Below are 25,351 nucleotides of genomic sequence, written 5' to 3'. Positions count from 1 at the left end.
TTCAGATAAACTGCAATTACATCCATGACATGTTCAGGAAAGTGGTTAGCCCATCCCTTCCTTGTATACTTTGCAAAGGATGGGCACATCTGCACTTTTAAAGTGCCAGGTTGCATTTATTTGACATGCCTCCATATATGCACACAGCTGGATGGCAGTTCCTGATAATCACATAAAATTGCACATACTTGAAAAATCTGCTTTGACTTTGATCCTGTTCCTGCTGAGCTTGAGAAAATTAGAGATGTACATTCATTGTTGTTCAGAAATTACCACATCATACTCTCTTTCCACTCGGTCAGTTTTTCTCTTTGGGTAGTGGGGCTATGGACTTTCCAAGCTGAAGATCCTTTTGTGGCTGTCTCCCTTGTTGTTGTTGTTGTCTTTAAGATTTAGATTTATTAATTAGTTTTATTTATTATATCTATCCCTGATTTTAGCTGCTTTGTTGTTGTTCTTGGTGTTGGTGGTTTGAAATATGACAATTGTGATTGTACTGTAAAAGCAATGGAAGGGTGAGAATTAATCTAAATGACAATAACAACTATGTTCCTATTGCACATGAACAGCTTTTGCTGTGTTGCTATATCTAAACTTCTGCACAGAAATATTTATTTATTATATTTAAAAAGATAGTGTTCAAAGGTGAATTAAAAACGTTAAGAAATAAAGCACATAACATCCAAATTAAGCAAAAATTTATAAAATCAAATAAACCTGTCCCTCCGTAAAAACAGATATAGTCCATCTCTCTTTCAGAAGCATTTGCATTTTTAAAAAAATTATCTAAAGGATCAAATACATTTTTCTGCAGTCAAACTCCCCCCAAACTGAAGAACTAAGCCTGCTTTTTTTAAAAAGTCGTATTTCCCAAAATAGCATACAGTATTCTAATTATTTGCCAGATTGTTGAGTTAATATTGTAGATTTTTTTTTCTGGCTCTTTTATTCCATCATGCTTCAGTAGAATGTATTACATTTAACTTACAAGTATTTACATACTTGGACTTAGTAGAAATAACAGTACAGGTACAGTAATTAGAAATAATATGAATATGAACAGCAAGACTAACAATAATTCAGAGTGGCTACCACTTCACTGCTATCGTACTTAGTCCTATACCAGTTTCACTCACTAGATAATTATGAAAGTACATTAACAAAAAATAGAGCGACGTGTTACAGGTTTGGTAGACTTGCTTGCTGGGAACAGGACTGATTGTGTATTTCTCATTTTGAGAATATTTTAAAACTCTGAGGGTATACGTTGTATTACCAGAGAAGAACCGCACACTCAACTGAGAGCGCAATCAAATGGTGATATAACTTATTTTGGACCATTTGTGGTATGATCCAGCATGAGCTGTTGTCCAGAGCCCAGAAAACATGGAGGAAATTGCAAACCAGTCTGACTCTGTTCTGTTCCCAATTTGGATCTTTTTGGCCCAGTGGGAGGGTTGCTCTTTTTTGGAGCTGGGCTGCAGCAGTTCCTGTGTGCACCAAAGGATGATTTTCAGGAAGATCGCACCTAATGAATTTTCAGCACAATTCAAGGCAATCCTATATCACAGTCCAATCGCACCCTGAGTTAAAAGCAATATTTAATAAATTATGAAATGGCACAATATGATTACCTTGGGGTTGAGAGAGTAAAAGGTAATGGTATTTATTAATTCACCTCTTCATGAAAATAAAATTTTATAGTCCTGCCCGGAATTCAAAACTTTCAGTGAGAGTGCTGATGCATGCCCCACCATCCTGAAAAGCTAGACTGGTGAGTATATGAGATGAGGCTTTATCCATAGTGGTACCTCTATTGTGAAACCCCCACCCAAGAAAAATGGACTAGCACCATTCCTATTGAGCTTTCACGAGGCACTCAAGATTATATTATTTTGTATCACCTTTGGTGTTTAAAGCTGGCCTTTACTGTTGCTCTTGATTTGTTTTTAAGCAATGTTGGATTTCAAAACAGGTTTTGAAATGAATCAAAAAATAAAGTTTTCTACTTTCTTCCTAACTTGAGAGTTTGGCCATGATTAGGCTACTTGCAATATATTTGAAATCCCACTTTTACGAGAGATTGAAGGAACTTCAGATGCAGTCACGCACAGGTTTCCCATGAAGATATGCTGAGGGTACACAGACATTTTTCTCCTAATCACCTAATTTCTGACTAGTGGAGGCCATACATAATATTACAATGGGAAACCATAAATATTGTAGTGAAGGAGAAGCATTTGGGTCTCTTGATAGTCTGGTCGTTATCCGATAAGCATGAGCAACAGCTGTACATAAGAACATAAACATTTAAAAAAGAGATCCGTGCTGGATCAGGCCAAGGGCCCATCTAGTCCAGCTTCCTGTATCTCACAGTGACCCCACCAGTTGCCTCTGGGAGCACATGAGATAACTAGATACCTGTCTCCTGATACCCCTCCCCTATATCTGGCATTATGAGGTACAGTGGTGCCTCGCTTAACGAGTGCACTGTATAGCGATGTTTCCGTATAGCGATCCCTTTTTCGGGATCGCTATACGGAAACATACCCGATCTTCGCAATGGGGAAAACCCGCATTGCGAAGATCGGGTATTGCGGCGGCCATTTTGGAGCCGCCGAACAGCTGATCGGCAGTTCCAAAATGGCCGCCGGAAGCCCGGAAATGGCGAAGGCGTGAAAATGGCTGCCAGCACCTGGAATCCTCGCTGAACGGGTAAGTAACTAAGGTAGTTTAATGCGTTCCAATACCTTTCCCCTACCCGTTTAGCGATGATTCCGTATAGCAAGGGTTAATCCGGAACGGATTAACCTCGCTATACGGGGCACCACTGTACCTTCCTTTTAAGCCTGGAGATTATACAGTCCCATCATGGCTTGTAACTTGCAAAGGACTTTTCCTCCAGGAATCTGTCCAATCCCCTTTTCAAGGCATCTAGGCCAGATGCCATCACCACTTCCTGTGGCAAGGAGTTCCACTAACACGCAGGCAAAGAAATATTTTCTTTTGTCTGTTTTCACTCTCCCAAAATTCAATTTGAGTGGATGTCCCCTGGTTCTAGTACTGTGTGAGCGGGAAAAAGAGCTTCCCTCTATCTACTTTATTCACCCCCCTGCATAATTCTGTATGTCTCAGTCATGTCATATCATTTGTGCTTTTTCAGCAGTATATTTAACTGGCTAATTTTTTTTATAAAGCTAAAGCAGATATGTTGTTTTGAACCTGAATGCACCTCCAATCCAGAACAGAAGATATTCTGTTGAAAATCAGCTCCTAGCTTTTGGTTCCTGTTTGCACTTAACATAATTACTGGAGATAAAAAAGCAGCAAGAGATTCTTTGATGAGAAAAAAAAAACTTCTAAAACTAATAAAAACATGAGCCCTCTCTTGATTGGGTACATGTCCTAGATCTGGGCCCCATAATTATGCTTCTGATGGTAGGTACACTTCCCAGAATTTTTCTGTGCAGTTCTCTGATCAAAATATACACATACATATATATATAGTATTAAGGAAAGTTAAATCAAAATATTTCATACATTTTTAAAAGCAAATGGATGTAGAAATTAGATTTATTATTGAATACATGCAAAATGGACACAAACTGGTTGTAGACCAACTCATCCATCCCTAATACGTGCCTTTCAAACAGAGTCTGAAAATGTTGGGCAGGTATTTTTGAGGTTTTATCCTGCAAAGCAGTCCAAATTTGCAAACCTAATTTTAAACCCAAATCTGCAAGTTGGTGCTAAATATGTTTGTACAGATAGGAGTGGTTACATTTCCCAAAAATATTTTTTCACAAAACAGTTTGCAAAATGATGCTTTGCAAATACAGGATGAAAATTATTCATGGGAATGAAAGATTCTGTATTATTCTCATGAGCATTCTTGGAAACCAGATTTATCTTGAATAGAAGTAAAACCAGGGAGTGACTACTCAGTAACAACCCCCCCCCATATTGAGGAAGTCCAAAAACACTTGAAGGGCTTTTCTGTTGTCATTATATTTTAAACAAAATAGTGTTTCTGAAGAAAGTTTCTGGCAATGAGAAAAGTGTGTGTGTGTGTGTGTGTGTGTGTGTGTGTGTGAGTGAGTGAGTGAGTGAGAGAGAGAGAGAGAGAGAGAGAGAGAAGATAATAGAGGAAGAAAACTCAAGGGGGGGGGGTTTAATGGCTAACATAATAACTAAGGGTCCAATCAGATAGGGAATTTGTCCCACATTTTGGTCTCGTTTGGGGACAGGCTGGTTTCCTCTTTTCTGCAGCTTTCTCCAATCCCCACAGAGGAGACAAAAAAGGGGGGGAAAGATATAAGATGAGGCAGAGGAGGATCTCTTTTTCCTTTCTTTTTCCTTCTTTTTCCTTTTTCTTTATAATCTTGTGGTATTTCACTTTAGTGCATATGTCACTTACCAATAAGTAACAATAACATAAAATAAAAGTCATCATTTCCTCACCCCTCACAGAAGGTTAGGCAGAAAAGGAGGGGAGAGATAGAAGAGGGGGTGAAAAGGGATCTCTTTTTCTTTCTTTCTTTCTTTCTTTCTTTCTTTCTTTCTTTCTTTCTTTCTTTCTTTCTTTCTAATCTAGTGCTGTTTCACTTAGGTGGTGAACTGATGTAATGATATGCAGAGCAGGAAAAAGGAGAATATCAGAGCCATGGAGGCTCAGAAGGAATAACAAGCCAAATAGGGTCTGAGGTGTGATAAGGGTTCCTGTAAAGATCATTCTGAATCTCAGACTGCACTTTCAAACAAACCTGTTTAGTCCAATCCAGCCTGAGATAACTTCACTGTATAGTCATACCCTCACCTAAATTCAGGATCCATGTGATTTCTATTATTGTTGTTTATGGGGAGACAAAAATACTCACATTCTACGGCTTTAAAATATAATTGGTAGTACACTCACACCTTTCTGTAGCACAGGCCGTTTCCAATTATGCTTCCAAGGCCAATAGCTCTTACATTGGGTGTGTGTAGGTGAATCCACTTCAGACTTTAGTCCAAACAACCTCATACTTAGATTGCAGAATTTTCCAGAACAAAAAGGTGAAGACACAGTGCAATCGGTAACTACAGTAATTTTTTGCCCCATTTATGGAGATGTGACCAGAAGAAGTACAACAAAATATAGATACAGCACAAAGAATTAACACAGCATTTACCAGGAATAATAAACTCCCCGGAGAAATTAAGATTTTGAAACATATTTTGTGGCAAGTATGACAGAAAAGGAGACAATACTCAGAGTTGACACATTTCCTGAAAACAAACTCAATTATATATAAGTGATTAATACCTGAAGGTTTCTCATTCCAATTCCAGTCACAGAGATATTTTATTTATTCAACAGTGAAGGCAGAAGACTTTATGAAAAAAAGGGGGAAATGGCTAGGCAAGAAAGAAGAGGTAAAGATTAGAAACAGGAAGATGAGAAATTATATAAATCATTAACCACAGAATTTGAGCTAGAAAATCAAGTGGGAAGTGCCAAAGGAAATCCCACCATGGAAACAAGAGGATCTAAGAAGAGGAAAGAAAACTTTAAAAATAAAAATGAATAAAATGAAAAAGAAACAACTCAGAATGCTTTTAGCTAACGTAAACAGTCTAAACTCGACCCAAAGATGTAGAAGAATTTATGAATAAATACAGAAATTAAAATTGGACACTACCCATCTTCAAGACTTATAGTATAAAAATCAAGAACCGCCTAATGATTTTTTTCAATAAGTGTTGGAAATGTAAAATACAGGAGGGTACTTTCAACTATATTGGGTGGATAGGTAGGGAAGCAGAAAATTATTGGAGATTAATATATGAAATGCTGAAATTGGAATTATGTTAATTGAGTACTATGTCTGAGATTTTAGATAAAGAAATAAGATATTTGGTATTATACACAATTATTGTAACTATAATATTGGAAACATTGGAAGAAAGCAGAATCACAGTCATCTTAAAAAGGACTCAAACATTTGAGAATGACTTTAAAGCTGGATTCTAAATATGGACTGGAAAGTATAGATAAAAGAAGAATGAAAAGGTCCAATTACAGAATGGAGGGATTAATAACTATAGTAATTCTGGTAAAACCTGTTAAGATGTTCTTTTCGGTTAACTTTTTATTCCTTTAGAATTGTGTAAGTAGATGTAAAAGTACCCCCTCACTCTCTGGGATTTTACCCTTACCCTGCCCATTACCACTCTCCTTTCATTAGCACAACCATGTACAGTGGTGCCTCGCTTGATGAGGATAATCCGTTCCAGCAAAATCGCTATAGAACGAAATCATTGTCAAGGGAAAGTAAAAATCCCATTGAAATGCATTGAAAACCAGTTCAATGCATTCTGATGGGTGAAATACCTCAGCGTCCAGTGAAGATTCTCCATAGGGCGGCCATTGTCCGGTGCCTGTAATGCGAGGAATCCATCCTAAAACACAGCAGGGAACCACTTTCCACAGCAGGTGGCCATTTTGAAGACCCGATGATCAGCTGTAAAAATCATTGGTAAGCGAAAAATCAGTTCTCGGAGCAGGGAACCAATTGTCGTAAATTGGTTTTTCCCTATTAAAACATTGTTTTGCAATCTCAAAAGCGATCACAAAAACTTCATTGTAAAGCGATTTCCTCATCTAACGATGTAATCGTCAAGCGGGGCACCACTGTAAACTGTAATGGGAATATCATAGCCTTTGCAAGTTCCAATGCTTTTGTTTCCCACAAGCCAGAAGCTCAGATTCAGACAATATGGTGAGCTGACCATTCTGCTTGTTGAACCTGTCACACTAGTGTAGGAAGGTGTAATCTGATATGGCTGAAGGCCATTTTTCAGATTTGCAGGCTACCTGAGAGCCATGCTGCAAGAGATAAGAGCTAAAGAGGGAGAGACATGACTAAAGAGGTTAGCATAGATTTATCTCCCATGCTACCTACAGGCATATGATGATGATGATGATGATGATGATGATGATGATGATGATGATGATTGTATGGGAGGTCTGAGGGCCCATGAGGGCTGGGGGTTGCAAAAATGCCTGTAAGCTACAGGTTCCACACCCTTCCACCAGTGGCATGACCCAACTAGGAGTAATTTGGCTGCACACACCAGAGCACGTTTCATTCATAACCCAGATTGCTCAAAATCCTCGGTTTATTGTTCCTGAAGAAGGCGGGCACTTCCTCAGTTAAATCTGTACAGACAAAGTCTGACCATGGATGCATTTAAGTATATTCCCAAAGGTAAGAATACTAGAATCTCTGTGCTTTTTAAAAAAAAACGTATGCATGAATTCTCTGTACGTTTTATTTTAAATAAAACAGATTTTAATAGCAGCTGGGAAGTATTTCTGGAATTCTGCTTCACAAAACGGGGGAAATTGTTTCAAAATTTGTTCCAAAATGTTGAAGAAAAACGTTCTGCAATTTCTGGTTCTTCCTAGCATTGATATTCAATGAAAACAGCAGTCTTAAATAAAGACTACAGAGGGAAAAGGTCTGAATTCCCCTCTCTTCACCCCTCTCTTCACCCACAGAAATACCAGCTCCAATGTTTATTACAGTTAATATACTTTGCCCCCAGCTATTGATGTACTGTATGTAGAACTACATTTCAAAACCAAACCATATAAAAGGGTCACAATCCATTTGCAAACAAGTTTTTAGCAAAAAAAAACCCCTTCATACTTAATTTTTGAATTTATCATACATATCAAAACACGAGCAACAACTATTACAAAACTTTCCTGAACCAAAGAAAAAAGACAGAAAATGAAGATATCTGCACAAGAAACTTTTTTTGATTTTATACTAGCTGTCATGGCTTCTGTCAAAGAGTTCTGAGAAATGTTACTTGGCAAGCTGCTGAAAATTCTTTGAGATATTCCCTAACCCATCACAGTACTCACTGGGTTCCCCTTGGGAGAGAGAATAACAAGTAAACGAGTTGAGACCTCTGATGTAGATATGGCTGTAAAGATAATATATTGAGTGGGTGGATGAAAGGGAAGGCATCTGTGTTCAATCTGCATATTTCAGGAGAGGATACCAAAAAGAGGAAGGCTGTAACTCTGTGGAAAAACATATGCTTTATATGAAGAAAAGGACCCAGGTTTATTCTTCTACATCTCTAGTTACACAGTGATAGCAAAGAAGGCAATAGAAAAGAATTATACCAAGAGAAGGGACAATTAAAGTAGACAGTTAGATGGAGCAGTGGTTTGACTCTATAGGAGACAACTTCCAGTATGTTCAATACCTACAAGAACAAGTTTCTAGGTGAGTTCCTTTCCAAATCAGATTTTGCTGCACAATGAGAAACTGTGGGTGGTAGAAACTTCCTTGGAAGTAAGCCTCTTGATCCCACCAATAGAACCATTTTTATAATGCAAATAGCAGATGCCAAGTCCTAATCAGCATGTCGGCAAGAGCAAAGGGTTAAAAGCTGTGACTGACCTATCCTACTGCATGCCGGGATCCCAGTCTGGACACCCAACAACCTCAGTGCCTATTATTTACTTTTTTAAAAAGCCATTAATGCAACTACTGACTGCATGAATGATGTCTCATCTGAAATTTGTCCCATAATAAAGTGAAAATGTATGTTGTGACCGTATCATGTTCCAAGTTTTTCTCTTCCCACCAATGGCAGAAAAGGAAGCTGAAGGACAGAAAGTATGCTGCAAAACAATGACATCTTTATTTAAAAACATCTTTTTATATTTATATTGTTATTTAAATATTTAAACCTATGTGGAAACCTCATATAGCAATATTCCCTAACTATCCTCTTGTGTGGTTACCCAAATACTTATTTATGCATACGTGGTTTGCTGGTGTTTTTTATTTGAAAGCCAATAACAAGCTATTTTTGTACTGTTAATCTACATCCAACAGGAGTTAATAGTTTCCAGTTTGCATATTTCATTCACATCATTTTTATATAATCATGGCATGGATTGTGAGGCATGACTAGACATGAAGGCGGGATTCCTGCACCTTTTACTGTTCCAACAGGTTTAGATTTTCTCACTTAAGGGCATAATCCCACTGATAAGAATTGCATTCTGATTTATAAAAAAAAGATTTAAAATAAGGTGTTTCCATGACGTAAGCAGAAACATGATTACTGTTCCACCAGAGGGTTATTTATTTTTGCATGTATATGAACCCTTGATTTATTTCAATCATTTCTGCGTATCTAAACACCTCTGTCACTGCATCTTTAGATAACCAGCAGAGGTGGTGTGAGAGGTGGCAACAGGAACAAGAGCTGTGGGAAGTGGGGGGAGAAAGGGAGAGGGCCATTTGTGAGGCGTCTGAGAGGAATGGGAGGACATGGTTAGTCCAGTGCAGGGTTGGGGGAGTGAAGCCCTCTCCTTGGGCAAAAAATGGATCAGAGGCAAAGATCCTTATGGATCCACATGATTTTTTTTGTAGGATCATCTCCAAAGCAATCTCAGCACCATCTCTCCCCATAAATTGGACAGTGGTTTGGGGATGACCTCATGTTAAATCATGTGAATCCAAGAGGATCCATGCTTGGATGAGTGTTTTTGCACCACTGAAAACCCTGGCACCCTTCATTTCTCTGGTGTATTCTGTGGGTACAAATGGGAACAGCAGATGCATTCTTAAAAAGATTAGAAGCAGCTTTCTAAAGGGACAAGCAGCTTTGCCTTCTCTCTCCCTTCCTCCCTCACCTTACCACAGCAGTAGAGGTGAGTGGTCAGCATGAGGGCAGGATGAGCAATCCTCAATTAAAACTTTAAAAGCGGTTGTAGCCCCCTCAGCTGAGATACAACAGAGCTTTAAAACCGATTACAAGTTTTCCCAAGAGGACACACATTTTGGCCCAAATACCACGTGATTTCTAAATTGATTCCATTTAGAACAGAGCTTATTGTGAGGCATATATAAATGTAAACAATTCCTAATACATGATGAGCTGCAGCTGCTGTTTAAGGTATCCAGGCAGGAACACAACTTAAATAATTATTGTTTATATTTATATGTCACGCTTCCTCATGAGAGCCCAGGGTAGTAAATAATCCACATTGATTATTTTATTTCTTTGAAGTCCTTCCTGGACTTCAAGTGACTCAGAACAGTATTCTATGCTAAAATAACAAAGCTCGTCTTTTTTCCACCTTTCAGTCTTGAGAGATGAAAGACATAAAACCTGCAATTTTCAAGATTCATTTGTTTTTTACACAAGCAGAAAGGATACTCCATGCTGATCTAGGAAGACGTTCCAGAACTCTTCCACAATGTCCCTTTCTACGTATGCCCCCCCCGCCAGTGTTCTGAAGTGTGTGTGAATGTGAGTAGTGAGATTTTTGAAGAGATTTGCAAAAACATATGGGAAGTGTTAAAGCAACAATACTTTAACATTCAAAGATACTATGATAAAATTATGATGCAGTGGCAGATAGATTTGAAATATGACTCTGTAAAAGAGCATCAATAGGTTGTAATAGTTATGAATAGATTTTGTTCATTCGTTCGTTTAGTCGTTTAGTCGCGTCCGACTCTTCGTGACCAAATGGACCAGAGCACGGCAGGCCCTCCTATCTTCCACTGCCTCCCGGAGTTGGGTCAGATTCATGTTGGTTGCTTCGGTGACACTGTCCAACCATCTCATCCTCTGTCGTCCCCTTCTCCTCTTGCCTTCACACTTTCCCAACATTAAGGTCTTTTCCAGGGAATCCTCATGAGATGGCCAAAGTATTGGAGCCTCAGCTTCAGGATCTGTCCTTCCAGTGAGCACTCAGGGTTGATTTCCTTTAGAATTTATAGCTTTGTTCTTCTTGCAGTCCAGGGGACTCTCAAGAGCCTCCTCCAGCACCACAATTCAAAGGCATCAATTCTTCGGCAGTCAGCTTTCACTTCCATACATCACTACAGGAAAAACCATAGCTTTGACTATTCGGACTTTTGTTGGCAAGGTGATATCTCTGCTTTTTAAGATGCTGTCAAGGTTTGTCATAGCTTTCCTCCCAAGAAGCAGGCATTTTTTTATTTTGTGGCTGCTGTCTCCATCTCCAGTGATTATGGAGCCCAAGAAGGTAAAATCTGTCACTGCCTCCATATCTTCCCCTTCTATTTCCCAGGAGGTGATGGGGCCAGTGGCCATGATCTGAGTTTTTTTGATGTTGAGTTTAAGGCCGTTTTTTGCACTCTCCTCTTTCACCCTCATTACAAGGTACTTTAGTTCCTCCTCACTTTCTGCCATCAGAGTGGTATCATCTGCATATCGGAGGTTGTTGATATTTCTTCCGGCAATCTTAATTCCGGTTTGGGATTCCTCCAGTCCAGCCTTCCACATGATGTATTCTGCATATAAATTAAATAAGCCAGGGGACAATATACAGTCTTGTCGTACTCCTTTCCCAATTTTGAACCAATCAGTTGTTCCATATCCAGTTCTAACTGTTGCTTCCTGTCCCGCATATAGGTTTCTCAGGAGATGGATAAGGTGGTCAGGCACACCCATTTCTTTCAGGACTTGCCATAGTTTGATGTGGTCCACAGAGTCAAAGGCTTTTGCATAGTCTATGATGCAGAAGTAGATGTTTTTCTGGAACTCTCTGGCATTCTCCATAACCCAGCGCATGTTAGCAATTTGGTCTCTAGTTCCTCTGCCCCTTCGGAATCCCACATGTACTTCTGGGAGTTCTCGGTCCACATATTGCTGAAACCTACCTTGTAGGATTTTGAGCATAACCTTGCTAGCGTGTGAAATGAGTGCAATTATGCGGTAGTTGGAGCATTCTTTGGCACTTCCCTTCTTTGGTATTGGGATGTAGACTGATCTTTTCCAGTCTTCTGGCCACTGTTGAGTTTTCCAAACTTGCTGGCATATTGAATGTAGCACCTTAACAGCATCATCTTTTAAGATTTTAAATAGTTCACCTGGAATGCCATCACCTCTACTGGCCTTGTTGTTAGCCAGGCTTTCTAAGGCCCACTTGACTTCACTCTCCAGGATGTCTGGCTCTAGGTCAGCAACTACATTGTCTGGGTTGTCCGGGATATCCAAATCTTTCTGATATAATTCCTCTGTGTATTCTTGCCACCTCTTCTTGATGTCTTCTGCTTCTGTGAGGTCCCTTCTATTTTTGTCCTTTATCATGTCCATCCTTGCACCAAAGGTTCCTCTGATATCTCCAATTTTCCTGAACAGATCTCTGGTCTTTCCTTTTCTGTTATTTTCCTCTATTTCTTTGCATTGTTCATTTAAGAAGCTCTCTTGTCTCTCCTTGCTATTCTTTGGAAGTCTGCATTCAATTTTCTGTAACTTTCCCTATCTCCCCTGCATTTTGTTTCCCTTCTCCTCTCTGCTATTTGTAATGGTTCCTTGGACAGCCACTTTGCTTTCTTGCATTTCCTTGTCTTTGGGATAGTTTTCATTGCTGCCTCCTGTACAATGTTACAAGCTTCTATCCAAAGTTCTTCAGGCACTCTGTCCACCAAATCGAGTTCCTTAAATCTGTTCTTCACTTCCACTGTGTATTCATAAGGGATTTGATTTAGATTATACCTGAGTAGCCCAGTGGCTTTTCCTACTCTCTTCAGTTTAAGCTTGAATTTTGCTATGAGAAGCTGATGATCAGAGCCACAATCAGCTCCAGGTCTTGTTTTTGCTGACTGTATAGAGCTTTTCCATCTTTGACTGCAGAGAATATAATCAATCTGATTTCGATATTGCCCATCTGGTGATTTCCATGTTTAGAGTCACCTCTTGTGTTGTTGGAAAAGAGTGTTTGTGATGACCAGCTTGTTCTCTTGACAAAACTGTATTAGCCTTTGCCCTGCTTCATTTTGAACTCCAAGGCCAAACTTCCCTGTTGTTCCTTTTATGTCTTGATTCCCTACTTTGGCATTCCAGTCCCCTAGAATGAGAAGAACATCTTTCTTTGGTGTCAGTTCTAGAAGGTGTTGTAAATCTTCATAAAATTGTTCATATCCACCCTAATTTTTTCCCATTTATACCGTATATATAAAAAGAAAAGTGAAGTGTAACAGGGAGAAATCACAACATGGGTCAATTCGATTCCAAATTGTGGCAAGCCTTGCTAAGGTTTTCTAGATAAAGAGTACTCAGAAGTAGTTTACCATTCACTTCTGGGGCCACTCTAGAACTGCATAACTTGGCCAAACCTGGACAGACTGGTTGTTGTCCTGGGAGGTACAGTGCTCCAACTCACCCAGCCAGGTCAATGAACTTACAAAATTATGTTCAAATAGTATGTAACATTTGTTATGTTTAAACAGAACCCTATGGACATCCACTCAGAAGACCTGATGAGTTTGGTTACATTTCACACTAGATGATATTGTGACCAGTAGTAGAACCTGATACTCTACCAATAGTAGAGGAAAATAGAGTGTCAAGTAGATAAAAATCATTTTCATGGCTCACAATTTTCCTCACCTATATAGCCAGCATTTAACTTGCTTTGTTTTGTACTTGGTCATTGGAAGGTAAGCACAATCCTAATTTGCAAGTCTGTTGATCCAGGCATAGATTGCAAATATAAATCTCCTTGAGGGAGAATAGATAAATTGTTAAGAGTGTACATTCCCCTTAACATTTAGTTGGACTTTTACTCTCAGATAAATATGACTACAGCCTTACAACAGTTTATGGTGGCAGATGAGTGGCCTGCTTCCAAAAGCCCTGCCAGCTCCTGTTGGAAAGGACAGGAGGTAAAAAAAGGACTTTCTGTTCTCCAGTGGAAAGGAACTTGCTCTACCAACTCATAGGTTAATCCAAATTTCAGGCTTTTCTAGGAAAATGTCAGGGCAAAAATGTGGCATAGGATCCTACAAAACCTCAATACCCCCAAAGGACTCATTATTGGTCCAATTAATAGGACAGCCACAGAGATTAAAAAGTGCACAGGCATCTAGGGAAGATCTTTCTCTTTGTTGAGAGAGAGGAAGGTCCATAATGTCAAGTGCCCACTGGGTTACTTTCCTAGAAGCTAGTGAATGCCACCCTTTGAAATATGAAGTTTATCCTTTACATACTTGCCTAGTAGTAAGTCATGTTGCACTAACTTCTGAGCAAATATATGGAAGGTGGCACTGGAGCGTTATATAGAAATCCAACATAATACTAGCACTGGATTACACAAGTGTGAAAGCAGCTGTGCAAGCAGTAGCACAATTGATTTCACATTTTTTTGTACAAGACGTTCAACCAGAAGGACCGTTGTGTGAAGAAAATTGGATCCTACCTTTACACTCATTTTGAACATGTGGGAGTCCTGGTTGTTGTTATTGTTGCTTCAACCTATATACCTCCCCATAGTGTCATACTATGGATGTTAATAAAAATTTAGGGGGGGGGGAGGAAAAAAAAGATAAGAACACTGCTGGATTTACAGACTGGCTACCTTAGCACCTTGTCGTCTGAACCGAGAGAACACAATACAGTATAACATCATCCATTTGCTTTGGAATACACAGTCCTGTAGGTTTTATATATCTCTATTTGGGGTGGGGGGTTATGAACTCAACAGCATTTATAGTAGGATATGCTACTGGCATGTTTGAAGCTAAGATTGATTGATTGATTGATTGATTGATTGATTGATTGATTGATTGATTGATTGATTGATTGATTGCAGAATGAGTCTGTCATAGTTGTTGATGCCAGAGTGATGCTATGAGCTACTTGTGGTAGCAGTTTTACCATAAATAGCTCAATCCAGAAATAAAATAGGGGTTCTGTGGTACCAATCAATATCATATAAAGCTTTGCCTCCTCCTCACAACATGCCATGAAAAGCCCTAATGCTTACTTACAAGTAAATACCATGATCACTAATATAGATTTCCAACCAATGTGCTGAGCCAATTTCATTGCTTCCTATGAGCAGGATGCAATTAGTTATTAATTAATATTCTTATCATTGCTTCTGAATAGCTGTCTCTCAGTGCCCCGATGCCACCTTCCGCTCATACACTGAGGGCTTCTGTGTCTGATTTCCTCTCAATTTTGTTGATTTTATTTTTCTCTACACTGCGTATATACCACTAAGTATATCTCAACATGGTTAACACATACTATATTGTAGAATCACAGAGAGATTATATAATTAGTTAACAAATATAATGAGAGCAATAGAACAGAGGAATGCAGTACCAGTTATGAACCAGGGAAAAATTATATAAACAAACAGGTTCACTTCCATTTCTCTTGTCAGAAAGCCAAATGGAAGCAGCCTGAGAGGTTTTTCAGCAGTCATGATATAGATTGCTTATCGGAGTAGGTTCTTGAAAGGAACCGACTCCTGAATTAGAATTACTTTCACTTAACATGGATCATAATGAACGATTGCACTCTGGGAGTTTAGTCACCTTTCTTCTAATAACAGTCCTTATACAGGTTACAGCATCCTAGAAGGAAAGGCAAAAAAAACAAGCAACACAAAACAGTGAACATGTTTTAGTTCCTATGGATAAATTAACACATCACTCAAGAGACCCTATAGTATCGCTGAGCGTTTTCCATTGATCATCAATGCTTCTGGATGGAGTTTGTTCTGTATTTGCATTTAGTACTGTCTCCAGCATCAAGCTGGATCCCTTGTGACTAAGCTTGGAGACATTTAGCTTCTTTAATTATTGTGTTCCTTGTGGGTGTTGTGGCAGTTTTAGTTGTATGTTTATTTTGGAGATGAATAGCTGATGGTCCATCCAACCTTCTGCTCCACACATTGCTTTATTGATGTGTACATCTTACCTGTCTCTAGGTCCAACAATGACATAGTCTAACAGGTAGCAATGTTGGGACCGTGCATGCATCTGGGTTGCTTTGTTTCAGTTTCAATGTCAAAATAATGTGTTTGTGATGAGCAGATTGTATTCCCAGCAAATCCCGAAGAAAAGCAGACCATTGCTATTACGATTTTTAATGCCATGCTTTCCAATGATTCCGTCCCACATTTGATAATCTGAGCCAACACAGGCATTATTATTGCCAAGGATGATCAGCTTCTCTGATTTTGGCATGCTATCAAGGGTGGAACAAAGATCATCATAAAATTTTTCTTTATGTCATCACTGTTGGCCATGGCTGGACTGATAAGCATAGCATATGCCTTTCCAAAAAGTGGGAGTCTAAGAGGCATTAGTCCTCTTATGTTGGTGCCTTTTGGGAAATGGCTAAGCTTGCTGACAATCTGGTTCCGAACAGCAAAGAGAGCTCCTGTTTCACAACAAGCCTTGTTAGGCCAACCACTCCAGAAGAAATTGTAGCTAATTGTACCTGTTCTTCTTCTGGGAGACATGTTTCACTACAGGTTATGATGTCAGCATTACAGTTTCCAAGTTCTCAGGCCACAAGTGCTGTTTTCTCAGGCCTGTTCCTCTTAGTGTTATCTAAAAGGGAGCAAACATTCCATTGCCCCCCAACCCTGGAATAAAGATGCGAGACAAATGATATGGATTTAAAAAATGGGCCACACTTTATTGATTGTACTTCAAAAAAATTTGCCAATCATTTGGAAAAGGGGAGGCAACTGTAGTGTGGAAAAAAGTCAATCAATCATCATATGGGTGAGTCCCTGGCCGCAGGTTTTCTCTGTCTTAAAGACAGCAGGAATCCGGCTGGCCACTAATAAACACCCCCAGACTTTGAGCCATCTTTACTTGATGACTGTTGGTTCAGTGGTGGCCCAGCGCATCTTTCCCCCCAAGCACTGTAATTTCACAATCAGCAGCCCTGGGAGGTCCAATGCGCTGTTAGCTTATCTGATCTTACAGTGGGACTCACTGAGAAATACAGTGGTGCCCCGCTTGATGATTACCTCATTAGATGAGGAAATTGCTTAACGATGAGTATTCTGCGATCACTATAGCGATCGCAAAACAATGTTTAGATAGGAAAAAACCGCTTGATGATGATCGATTCCCTGCTTTGGGAACCAATTTTTCGCTTAACGACGATCAAAACAGCTGATTGTCGGGTCTTCAAAATGGCTCCCCGCTGTGTTTTAGGATGGATTCCTCACTATACAGGCACTGGAAAATAGCCGCCCTATGGAGGATCTTCGCTGGACGCTGAGGTATTTTGCCCATTGGAACGCATTGAACCGGTTTTCAATGCATTTCAATGGATTTTTTACTTTTGCTTGACGATGATTTTGTTCTACAGCAATTTTGCCGGAACGGATTATCCTCATCAAGCGAGGCACCACTGTACCTGTTTTTTCCGCACTACCCACCAGTGTGTCCATATTTTCACCATAAAATTGCCAACGACCCGTACTAGTGTGGGATAGGCAAAAAATCCCCCCATCCAACAGCCAATCAGGGTGAAGGTCAAAAATTCCTATCCTGCCCCAAAGGCAACCAGAAAAACTCACACTAGAATAGGGTGGACATGTGGGTGCCAGAAAAAGAACAGGATGGTTGGAGGGGGAAACGCCCCTTATATAGCCTGGCGTCCCCCCTCGAGCAACTCTCATGAGACCTCAAGATCTCGCGCCATCCGTGGTGGGGCAAAGAGTGAGTTGTGCTACCCAAAGCTTCGGCTCGGCAGCGACTCCAACATGGTCTTATCATAAGAGGGAGAGGCTTTTATTCTGTGAGTTCCTACCACGAAGTGTGGGATCCCTATCAACATATGGCTCATGGCCAGAATCTGCTGAAGCAGACAACATTTTTCCAGCCCCTTCAACCTGAGTACAGATCAGCAATGATGATTTGCAGCCTATTTGCACTGGCTGTTTTGCCACTCACCATCACCACAGGCCTTTTTCAAATAGCAGTTAGTAGTAGGATGGTAAGATAGTGAGGTGAGGCGATAGAGATGACTACACGTGAATTTGTTTAAAGTCAGGAAGAGTTGCACAGCAAGTTGGCCTCTCTCTCTCTGTTTCTCCTCCCAGTGCCCACCATAATCCATTGACAAGACTAAGTCAGGGTGACTGAAGATGGGGCTGTATGCAGCGGCTGACCAGAAATTTCTAACTGCCCCATCCTACTTTACATATACCATGAGCACATCAATAGTTTGGGTGTCTTTCTGTTGAATTCATAGTGGACTCCTTCACTTGTCATCTGTGACACTCTTCATATGCTGGGATAGTCATGTCCCATAAAATCATTGAAGACTGAGCCCATTGGCCTGCCCATCAGCCCTTTGCTAGGCCATTGAGAAAGGCACATTTAATTGCCAGTTTTTAAAGGAAGAAATCAGTAAGTGTTACATTATGAAAATCACAGACTTCAGGCCTGGGCCCTATTCATCTTTCCAGGAATCCAATGCTGACCAAAAAAAGACTCAATTTCTCATTTTTGTTTATTTTGCTTAAAGTAAAGCAATACCACAAATGTTTTCGATTTGCTGTTTCCATATTTTGAATATACTGTTTCCATAGACAAACTATAAGTTGCTCATAGACTATCAATACAATGTTTACTTACTTACATGTGGGGTTTTCCAGCAGAATACTAAACCATAATGAACACAAAATGTAGAAATAAAATACAATATTGAATTGACCATTAAATTCTTTACTGAGACAGGCCTGCAAGCTGCTTTCTTCTTCATATGGAGGAAACATGGTACAGCACACAATTTATAATGATGAATATCAGCCATGCTCCCATTTTACCCTAACAGGAAGGAACAGAGATTTGATTTAATAAATTATTATTATTATTATTATTATTATTATTATTATTATTATTATTATTATTATTATTATTATTATTATTATTATTATTATTATTATTATTATTATTATTATTATTATTATTATTATTATTATTATTATTAATCCTAGAACTGCAAAGTTGAAAAGGATTCTATGCATCATCAAGTCTGCCCCCTGTCAAGAAGGCATGGAGAGGAACTGACCTCCCAGCCAGATGCCTAAGCCACTAAGCTATTCAGCAGTTCTTCATTGCCCCTCTCCTCCATACCGTCAACACAAATCATACATTTCTGTGTCCGTCATGTGGAATCATACAAGCCGATAAGGTTTGCACTGCCAAGGCAACATTAAAATAACAGTAGCCTCGATGTAATGGCAATCAATGGTCTTCTGAGCTTCCCATAAAAAAAATCTGTCACTCATAAATGGAGTTTTCAAGACTGCCAGCTGTTTAATATACCTCATAGTCCTAACAGCTGGAACTGGGAATCTATAACCATTAATCTTGCTCTCTAGTAGTCTTACTGCCTGTATAAGCCTAGAGTTCTGCAAAAATCCAGCACACCGAAGCATTCCACAGAACTTCACCCAATATGGCACAGGATTGGCTTTTAAGTGTATGGATTTTAGTTGGGTATAAACTGTTGGTGTTTGAGGAAGTAAACATATTTAGATGTAGAGTTAGCCCATTCAGCTACACACTGCTGTGCAGTAAAAATAAATCTGTTCCTGACTTCTGTATTTTTCCAGCCGGAAGAACTTCCACAGCTATAAATCAAGGTTTGGTTTTCTTGATATTCCCTGGTTCCCTGGGGATAAAACATGCACTGTAAAAGCAAAAGGAAGATTCCATGCTGCTTCAAGAATATCCAATACACACATCAGTAGTTCTGAGCTCCCTCCCCCGGACCCCTTTTATCTTCATTAACTGTTATAAATCATTAGTCTAACCATTTTTGACAACCAGCACTGGCACAGCATTATCTTATGCTGAAAGGGTATGAACCTGGCGCCATTTTGACATAATCAAAAAGGACTCCATTGCATTTTAATATTTGGGAAACAAACCCACCTATTTTGGACTACTGACAAGAGTTTAATCAGCCCATTTCCATGCAATGCAGGCAGGGGGTAACTGGCTTGTTGCTCTTCCCTTCAACCTAGGTCTGGTTTGTTTATTTAATCTGGGTGCTTTCAAAGCCAACCCAAGAATCTGTTGCCTGTGACAGCCCCCTCACTCAACTTCATGAAAGGGGCAGCTTTGTACATGTAGATGTTGGTCTTCACAGGAGCCTCAGCTATGTTTTCTGACAGAAAAATTGCACTTTTCTGTAGAAGGGTAGCAAGTTGTTGAGACCATGGAAACATAGCAAATGCTGCTGAGGGCAGAGCGGGCAGGGGGAAGGCCGCCAGAAGGAGCTCCAATTGTTTCTCATCCTTGCAAAATCACACTTCCATATCACGCCATCCTGATGTCACCCATTTCTTTGCTTTATTTTGCTGTACTGTCTTTGGATTTTGTGCTTTATTTCATTTGATCACTAAAGTGAACTGTGCAACTACATTATGAGATCCTATCATAAAGCAGATGAAGCAAAAAGATATTTATTTACCTATTTCCTCACTAGCCTTCTGTTCACTTCAATCTACTGTGGAAGCCATTTTGGGAGGAATCAGACTTGCTTACGGGCTGGTTAGACTTGCTTTACAGTTGCCTTTGTTGCATTTTATTTAGGTTTGATATCATTTTTTCTTGAATAATTCATGCACTGGTAAAGCCAGGGAGAAACTTCTATGTATAAATAAGAGCATTTATCTGGAAGTGACAGGCTAGAACTAAAGGAAAGACTCCAAGTTTTATAACTGCATAAATGTATGATTAGAACAGCAAGGCATGGAGATAGTTAGGGCAAAGTCTTCTTCACCTTGTCAGTCAAGATCTTCTCTATGAAAGAAGAAAGGCAAGGTACTCTAATGTGGGGATGCTGATATTTTTCTCCCTGGGTGGATCATGCCGTGTTGCTGGACTGCTAGGTGAGTATACTGGTGGCAAACAGCCTGACAACCGCCTGCCGCCTCCTCCTCCTTAAGCCAGCCTAGTATACTTGGATGTCATTCAGCTACACCCAGCTAAATCCACAGTGAGTTTTAAAATTATTAGATCTAGGTCAATCATTCCATTGAAGAACCACTTTTTAATCAGATGTTGGGAGAAGGGCAGAGAGATAATACAGTCATTTGGGGCAATACGTAGAAATAGTTATAGTGGGACCTCTACTTACGAACATAATCTGTATTGGAATGGTGTTCTTAAGTTGAAATATTCATAAATTGAAGCAAAATTTCCCATAGGAATGCACTGAAAACCAATTAACCCATTCCGGCTGTTTCTGTTCTTATGTAGAGGTGCATTTGCATGTTGAAGCATTAGTTCCCACAGAAAAGCTGGTTAATCCATACTCTACCCCTAGGGGGTAGAGTTCCTACAGTAAGTAGGGATGTTCTTAAGTAGAGGTTCCACTGTACAGAGAGGAGAGGCATTATCTTCTTCCTGTGGATTGGTACCAGATCAAGACACAATATATTTCCAACCGAGGCTGTGTGGGAGAAGAGGCTGACTAGTGAACAGCACATCCTTTTCAGCTATAGTTCTATATTTCTATGAAGGACAAAGGAGGGGGGCACTGTTTGTTCTAGTGAGCTCTTTCTCTTGCAAGACCTCTAGACTTTCTTTGGTCCCTTGTCCCCAGAATACTGCTCCACTTTTGCTGCCTAAGGACAGGGCCACAGAAGAACAGCATTTTGGGCTCAGCACTAAAATTATTGGATGCCTGGAGTCACTATAAACCTATTAAAAAGCACCCATCTGAAATGTACCCGTGGAGAATGCAAATGATACCCCTGCTCCAATTCCAACAGTAAAGTTGCTGTGCCACGTTTTAATTCCTAGTCCTAATCCCAAGCAGGGTTTACATGGACTTTCCATGCAATCATTTCTAAATCAGTTATCCTGTTTTTGAATAGCAATTCTACACCATCCAGATGGGTGGGTGGATCTAGATGTCCTTTGTTGCCTCATTTACTGCTCACCTCATCTGTTTAGATTTCCCCTTCTCCCTTCTCCCCCCTTATCCTGACAGTAAAGGTTAGTAATAACACAGAGATTCCGGTGTTACTGTCCGTCATCCATCCACACAGGCTTTGCATCCAAAAAGTGGATGGGAAGAAGTATATTTTGCAGTTGCACACAATACATTTTGTATAATTCCTTTCATTGTTTCAATAATTTCCATCCTATTTCTGGTCTTTAATTCTTCCCAGAACCAAAACAGAGGATGGCCACTAGAAAAATTTTAAAAAAATGTACCCAAAACAAATGGCAAACACTGCTCTGGCATTCCCACTTGTGAGGAAAATCAGCATTGCACAGTTTGTTTAAGAGGGGAGGGAATTCTCACAGCACAGGTCACCCAATTACTTGCTGAGCATTTACTTTCATAAAAGTCTCAAGAAACCAATACACATACTGCAGGCAAGCACTGATGGTTTGCCGTTATTGTCATTTCCTCGGAGAGACACTTGCATCACCATGCACTATGCACAAGAGCCTTGTGGTGCAATGCTTGAACTGCAGTACTTCAGTCAAGACTCTGTTGACAACCTGAGTTTGATCCCAACAGACTCAGGTAGCTAGCTCAAGGTTGACTCAGCCTTCTATCTTTCCAAGGACATTAAATTTAGTACCCACCTCACTGGGGTGAACAATAATTATATTGTAAACCACCCAGAGAGTACTTTAAGCACTTTGGGGAGGTATATTAGCAGCACTTTGCTATGTGGTGCAGCTCTTCACCATAAAGACAGGAGGCCACTTTGTTCCATGACTGGCAGTTATATGAGACAACACATTTGTACTCCAATCATATTACCTCAGATTTAGACCAGCATTCTAATGCAGTGTAGCTGTATGGTGGACAATTCCTTTTCAATGCATTGAAAAGAATCCATGTTCTGGTGGCTTCTATAAAGCTACTGTTGAATGTTGTGTTCCCCCAAAGTGTCCCAAATATCAATGGTTATATATCATCAGAAAGCATTTGCTGTAACAGACATTCTATGAACTTCTGGTATCTGTTATTTCTCATATACAAGGAGGTCTTTTGAGAGATGATGACCCGCAAAGTGGACTTGTTGAAGTGAACACTGAAAAGAAAAGGGCACAGGTCAAGTTGGGAACACTGAGGCACTCAAGCCTTGCTTTGCAAGTCCCTCCACTTATATCATAAACATTCCTTCAAATACTCATCCAGTCAGAAACAGAAGATAGTATGATGACACAGCCAGCTTAGTGGCAGTGTCTGGGTTGACACAGTAATGGATGGGAAGTTGGATTTTTCCCCATTAAGGAAAATCTTGAAGGGACCCCAGGACTGACAAAGAATGAAGGTGACAGTATCTAGATCCCATCCAGCCCCCATTTGTCAACAAGAGAAGATGATGAGCATGCATTTAAAGACTTGTCTTGAAGAATCCAAAGAAGATCAGACAAGCAGTCTGGAAAGGGCTCGGCAAAAATGGGTCTTTGTCAATGTTGTAAAGAATTCTCTTATTTCTATGCATAACGTTTGATGGTTGTTGAAAAGTTAAGATGTTGGGGTTTTTTTTCCAGTTTCCTGCTTAGCAAGTTGACAGGATGGGTCCTTTCACAAGGACCTCCAGGGCTAGATATTTCATTAATGTGCTGTTTCAGTTGTTTTCCTAGCAATTATACATGTCTGGCTCACATCTGCTGACACTGTCATTGGAACCAAAATAATTTTTCTGTAATTTAAAGTGACACTGAATCAACGTCGCTCTCCCTGTTTTGCAAATTATCTGGAGGGAAAAGCCGAACTATATCTATTTAACATATCATCCGAAAAACAGTAACCTAAGAGGGTTGGCCAGAGGGTTACTTGACCATATGCAGTAAATTAAATGACAGGGTGAAGAAACAAGCCATGCCAGGTACACAGATGGAACCGCCTGCAACAAATTCAATGTGGCCTTTTCAAGGAGGTTAAATACAAAAAGAGGTTTCGCAACAGTCCTAGAAGAGAGGGGAGGGGAGGAAAAATTCTAGGACCCTTGCCTGCAGTCCACCCAGAACGCAAACCAGAAAGAAGATGAGAAGAAAACGCCGCTCTGATTCGTTGTAGTAAGTAACGAATGCAACTGCACTGTCGCTAATTAGGCAGGATGAAATTAACCACTTTCTATCTGTATCATTTCTTTTCTGCTTCTTGTCTAACAATCATGAGGAAACACTTAAATTTTACACTTAAATGGTGACTCATAAAACAAGTTTCTCCCCTTTTTTCCCACCCAAACCAAAAGCAGTGGATGTCAAGGCCAATTTATATCTTTCTTCTGCTTAGATATTTTGTTCTTTTGTCTTTTCCAATTTAGAGAACAGCTACCTTAGAGTCTGTCATGCCCATTGTTTACTTTCGTTAAACTTGCTACCAGTTTCGTTATGCTACTTTTCAGTCACTTTCCTTTTGCCTCCTTTCCTTTGCTATTTTATTATCATTAGCAGTAGTAGTACTTATTATATTTCGGTTTTATGGATTTGGTATATGCATTTTTTTAAATTTTTATTTTCTGAAGTTTTTATTTCCACTAGAGAGATTCAGTACGCACATTTTTTAGGATGGATGCTTTTGTGGTGGAGATAGTACACATTTAGCATTAAGTTTAATTTCACTGCTACTTTGTCACAACAATATTAACCACTTTTTCTTCTCTTATGTATTTGTACTTCTATTCACTGTGAAAGGAAACTATACAAATTAAAAAATGTTTATACACATTTTGTTGCTCTTTCCTAACAAGTTTCTTGAGCAGAATAATTTTTAAATATGCCATGTTCTTAGCTGATTTCTTATTATTTTAATTGTATATTATTTTTTTGGAATTTGGGCTTCCTGTTCAATGCCATGAAGCTTTTTTATTTTCTTTTACTACAGTGCTTTGAGTTTTATTATTTTATGAACATTCTGGGTCATTTTTCTTTACCAAATTTACTTTACCATAATATACTGTCATTTCACAGAACAGCAGAATTTATTTAATGAATAAAAATGTCATTCTTTAAGTCTGTTTTTCAAATATTTGCTGATGCTTTTTGTATAGTTCTGTATATCGTCATGTCAGTCAATGTTTACTATGTTATTTAATCTTTACCTAGAAAAGTTGTTCAAGAAATGTAGAATTATTATATCCATTATAAGCTCTTAAATTAGAAACTAATCTGATAAAAATAAATACTTCTATCGCCAAAGACAGTATAACTTCATGGGTTTTGTTTCTGTATTGTTAATAGGTGAGAAAATATGAGCAGTTCACAGTACTGTAATTGATAAACACTCTTATTTTTGCTGCAAAAGACTAAATTGATTTTAAATAATAATTTAAAATAGTAAAATCATGTTTGCAATTCTTAAACAAACATTTATAACTTTTCCAAAGTTATCTTTGTCCTTCCACTGCATTGCACTTCTTTGTTGGAAGAAGAGATTCTAATATATAGCCAAAATGCTAAATAAGATCAAAATGTGTTAGTGAAGAGCAAAATTTTACCCAGAATTAATTAAATGACCTGGTTGTAACCTTCTTTTTACGTAGCAG

At 39.2% G+C, this 25,351-nt stretch overlaps 1 protein-coding gene across 5 annotated transcripts in view; it reads left to right on the top strand.

The window, feature by feature from the left end:
- ASIP (agouti signaling protein) overlaps window positions 1-25,351 on the top strand; it is a 75,923-nt gene that overhangs the window by 5,063 nt on the left and 45,509 nt on the right. For 3 of the 5 annotated variants that reach the window (XM_020806507.3, XM_072997013.2, XM_072997014.2), the window contains exon 1: window positions 23,407-23,879. The exons of 1 other annotated variant lie outside the window; for it this stretch is intronic. The gene's annotated coding sequence lies outside the window, so the exon portion shown is untranslated. Of the gene's footprint in view, window positions 1-3,026; window positions 8,286-23,406; window positions 23,880-25,351 lie in introns of those variants that run through there. One more of the 5 variants, XM_072997017.2, reaches the window with a different exon arrangement.

Source organism: Pogona vitticeps, chromosome 4 (assembly GCF_051106095.1).
Source record: "Pogona vitticeps strain Pit_001003342236 chromosome 4, PviZW2.1, whole genome shotgun sequence".
NCBI lineage: Eukaryota > Metazoa > Chordata > Lepidosauria > Squamata > Agamidae > Pogona > Pogona vitticeps.
This window is presented reverse-complemented; position numbering and strand designations above follow the sequence as displayed.